Source organism: Branchiostoma floridae, chromosome 4, assembly GCF_000003815.2.
Source record: "Branchiostoma floridae strain S238N-H82 chromosome 4, Bfl_VNyyK, whole genome shotgun sequence".
NCBI classification, from domain to species: domain Eukaryota; kingdom Metazoa; phylum Chordata; class Leptocardii; order Amphioxiformes; family Branchiostomatidae; genus Branchiostoma; species Branchiostoma floridae.
In genome coordinates, this window is record NC_049982.1 from 29604991 (window position 1) to 29609979 (window position 4989).

The following is a 4989-nucleotide window of genomic DNA, read 5'->3' on the forward strand; positions in this document are numbered from 1 at the left end:
CGGTTTCCGAAAGGTTCGCTTAGCGGTTAGCGGTTTTTCCCCAGGTGAGCCTTCATTCGTATGTTGAAAAGTTGCAAAGTAATTTTGGGTACTCAAATCATTTTCTACCTTTTGCCCACGGGTTTTACTATGATATTCAAGTGTTGAAAGTAACGCACACTTTGTTTGAAATTTCGTAAGTCCGATCGTATATGGTCACTTTTTTGCGGTTTCCGAAAGGTTCGCTTAGCGGTTAGCGGTTATCCCCCAGGTGAGCCTTCATTCGTATGTAGAAAAGTTTCGAAGTAATTTTGGATACTCAAATCACTTTTTACCTTCTGCCCCCGGGGTTTACTATGATATTCAAGTGTTGAAAGTAACGCACACTTTGTTTGAAATTTCGTAAGTCCGACCGTATGGAGTCGCTTTTTTTGCGGTTACCGAAGGGTTCGCTTAGCGGTTAGCGGTTATCCCCCAGGTGAGCCTTCATTCGTATGTAGAAAAGTTACAAAGTAATTTTAGGCACTCAAATCACTTTCTACCTTCTGCCCAGGGGCTTTACTATTATAATCAAGTGTTGAAAGCAACGCACACTTTGTTTGAAATTTCGTAAGTCCGATCGTATGGGGTCGCTTTTTTTGCGGTTACCGAAGGGTTCGCTTAGCGGTTAGCGGTTATCCCCCAGGTGAGCCTTCATTCGTATGTAGAAAAGTTACAAAGTAATTTTAGGCACTCAAATCACTTTCTACCTTCTTCCCAGGGGTTTTACTATGATATTCAAGTGTTGAAAGTAACGCACACTTTTTTTGAAATTTCGTAAGTCCGACCGTATGGGGTCGCTTTTTTTGCGGTACCGTAGGGTTCGCTTAGCGGTTAGCGGTTATCCCCCAGGTGAGCCTTCATTCGTATGTAGAAAAGTTACAAAGTAATTTTAGGCACTCAAATCACTTTCTACCTTCTGCCCAGGGGCTTTACTATTATAATCAAGTGTTGAAAGCAACGCACACTTTGTTTGAAATTTCGTAAGTCGGACCGTATGGGGTCGCTTTTTTTGCGTTTTTTTTTTTATTATTATAAACAACAACAACAACAGTACATTTGTCAACAACTAAGACTAGATTTTGTACAGTCGATTACCATTTCACATGGAGAGATAACATATACTGGTGTGTCTGGACGAATTACATGCAGTACATGGGTAGTGGAACAGTTAGAAGAGACAAATACATGTAGTACATCTGGGGAACCTTAAGGAATATGTACAGTCTGATATTACACTATGATCAAAAATGGAGAAGTCTAATAGTAGGTGCAGTTCATGCCAAACTATCAATAGAAAATTTGTACAATCAATCTACATTGGCTGTCAGTCTATCATGGAATATCCGTTCTTCGAAGTCCTTTTCAAAGACATTAAAGAGGCTAGTAATGCACAGGTGTGGGTCTTTTCTATGCCAGATCCAAGTTTTAAAGATTGTCCATTTAGCCACAGTAATAGTAAAGGTTCTATTTTTCTGGTCTTTAGCAGTTATCAAATGATCAATTTTTCCAAATAAAATCTCCTGCAAGGTAATTTTTATGTTGGGCAAGGGTACAAATGTGTTCACTAATTCCCAGAAATTACACAGTCTTTCACATTTAAAGAACATATGCTCATAATCTTCTATGCTTCCACTGCTACATAGTGTACATGTTGCATCATATATGTGTCCCGTTTCATCTTTGATACCCCATTTGTGCAGATTGTGTGCACATGGTAATATTCGGTGTAATAGTTTGTAGTTTAACTCTGCTAACTTAGTGTCTATACAGGTCTGTGTGCTTAACCATCTCCAGATATTTTCCCAAGCCAGGGTTTCAGTAGGAAATGTGGATTGCCATTTTTTACAGCATGTTGGTTCCTTGGCCTGTGCCTGCACTAATGCATTATAAAACAGTTTGCAGGTGTTCTTGCTTTTGATTTGTTTTGTTGTTTTACCATAAAATATACGTGGGGTAAGGGTGTTAAGCTCTAATCTTCGATAAGGAATTGGGCCTCTATGGTTTCTTATTGCATTCTTCCATGTAAGAGGTATAGCTTGAAACAGAGTTATATATTCAATAATACCATTAGGTCTTGTGTTAAGGTTAAGCTGAGGGTAGTGATCTAGAGACATGAACCTGTCTAAGGGGAAAATGTCTTTTACGAATATTATGTCATTTTTTATCCAGGTTGGGAAGAAAATTGTTTTACCTTGTGACCTTATATATTTGTTGCACCATATAGTTTCACCCATTATTTCACTTACACTAGAGGGTTTGTTCTTACCTCCTCCACCAGCAGAGTGGAAGGATGATATTACCTGTTTATAAAATGTGGGGAATTTACTCATGTCAGGACCATCTTTATCAGAAGTAAAGTTCATATGCAATAGCAAATTGTCTTGACCAAGGGAGTTTATAAATGTTAACGCAATAACTTTCCATCTTGCGTTGTCATTTGTCACTAATCTTGGTATCCAGGATGCAAGTAGGGCTTGTCTTTGGAGATCTAAGTTTGTCAGGCCTAATCCTCCCTGCTCAATAGGTTGGCTAACAACATCTCTTTTAATCTTATCTTTTTTACCGTTCCACAGGAAAGTAAACATTTCTTTCTTTACAATGTTTATCACCCAAGGTGGGGTAAGAATCATAGACATGTTATAGATTATTTGTGAAAGGGCAAGTGATTTTAAGACAGTAACTTTTCCATATAGAGTTAGGTTTCTACCTTTCCAGATTTGAAGTGTGGTTTTCAGTCTTTCTATCTTTTTCTCCCAGTTTAGCAGTTCACATTCATGGTGTAGGGATGAGTTTGAAATTTCGTAAGTCCGATCGTATGGGGTAGCTTTTTTGCGGTTACCGAAAGGTTCGCTTAGCGGTTAGCGGTTATCCCCCAGGTGAGCCTTTATTCATATGTAGAAAAGTTACGAAGTAATTTTGGATACTCAAATCACTTTCTACCTTCTGCCCAGGGGTTTTACTATGATATTCAAGTGTTGGAAGTAACACACACTTTGTTTGAAATTTCGTAAGTCCGACCGTATGGGGTCGCTTTTTTTGCGGTTACCGAAGGGTTCCCTCAGCGGTTAGCGGTTATCCCCCAGGCCAGCCTTCATTCGTATGTAGAAAAGTTACAAAGTAATTTTAGGCACTCAAATCTTTTTCTACCTTCTGCCCAGGGGATTTACTGTGATATTCAAGTGTTGAAAGTAACGCACACTTTGTTTGAAATTTCGTAAGTCCGCTCGTATGGGGTCGCTTTTTTGCGGTTACCGAAAGGTTCGCTTAGCGGTTAGCGGGTATCCCCCAGGTGAGCCTTCATTCGTATGTAGAAAAGTCACAAAGTAATTTTGGGTACTCAAATCATTTTCTACCTTCTGCCCAGGGGTTTTACTATTATATTCAAGTGTTGAAAGCAACGCACACTTTGTGTGAAATTTCGTAAGTCCGATCGTATGGGGTCGCTTTTTTTGCGGTTACCGAAGGGTTCGCTTAGCGGTTGGCGGTTATCCCCCAGGTGAGCCTTCATTCGTATGTAGAAAAGTTACAAAGTAATTTTAGGCACTCAAATCACTTTCTACCTTCTGCCCTGGGGTTTTACTATGATATTCAAGTGTTGAAAGTAACGCACACTTTGTTTGAAATTTCGTAAGTCCGACCGTATGGGGTCGCTTTTTTTGCGGTTACCGAAGGGTTCCCTCAGCGGTTAGCGGTTATCCCCCAGGTTAGCCTTCATTCGTATGTAGAAAAGTTACAAAGTAATTTTAGGCACTCAAATCACTTTCTACCTTCTGCCAAGGGGTTTTACTATGATATTCAAGTGTTGAAAGTAACGCACACTTTGTTTGAAATTTCGTAAGTCCGCTCGTATAGGGTCGCTTTTTTACGGTTCCCGAAAGGTTCGCTTAGCGGTTAGCGGTTATCCCCCAGGTGAGCCTTTATTCGTATGTAGAAAAGTTACAAAGTAATTTTGGGTACTCAAATCACTTTCTACCTTCTGCCCACGGGTTTTACTATGATATTCAAGTGTTGAAAGTAACGCACACTTTGTTTGAAATTTCGTAAGTCCGACCGTATGGGGTCGCTTTTTTTCGGTTACCGAAGGGTTCGCATGGCGGTTAGCGGTTATCCCCCAGGTGAGCCTTCATTCGTATGTAGAAAAGTTACAAAGTAATTTTAGGCACTCAAATCACTTTCTCCCTTCTGCCCACGGGTTTTACTATGATATTCAAGTGTTGAAAGTAACGCACACTTTGTTTGAAATTTCGTAAGTCCGATAGTATGGGGTCGCTTTTTTGCGGTTACCGAAAGGTTCGCTTAGCGGTTAGCGGTTATCTCCCAGATGAGCCTTCATTCGTATGTAGAAAAGTTACAAAGTAATTTTGGGTAATCAAATCACTTCTGCCCAGGGGTTTTACTATGATATTCAAGTGTTGAAAGTAACGCACACTTTGTTTGAAATTTCGTAAGTCCGACCTTATGGGGTCGCTTTTTTACGGTTACCGAAAGGTTCGCTTAGCGGTTAGCGGTTATCCCCCAGGTGAGCCTTCATTCGTATGTAGAAAAGTTACAAAGTAATTTTAGGCACTCAAATCACTTTCTACCTTCTGCCCAGGGGTTTTACTATGATATTCAAGTGTTGAAAGTAACGCACACTTTGTTTGAAATTTCGTAAGTCCGACTGTATGGGGTCGCTTTTTTGCGGTACCGTAGGGTTCGCTTAGCAGTTAGCGGTTATCCCCCAGGTGAGCCTTTATTCGTATGTAGAAAAGTTACAAAGTAATTTTAGGCACTCAAATCACTTTCTACCTTCTGCCCAGGGGTTTTACTATGATATTCAAGTGTTGAAAGTAACGCACACTTTGTTTGAATTTCGTAAGTCCGCTCGTATGGGGTCGCTTTTTTTGCGGTTACCGAAGGGTTCGCTTAGCGGTTAGCGGTTATCCCCCTAGGTGAGCCTTCAATATCGTACAGAAGGACGAGCTTACA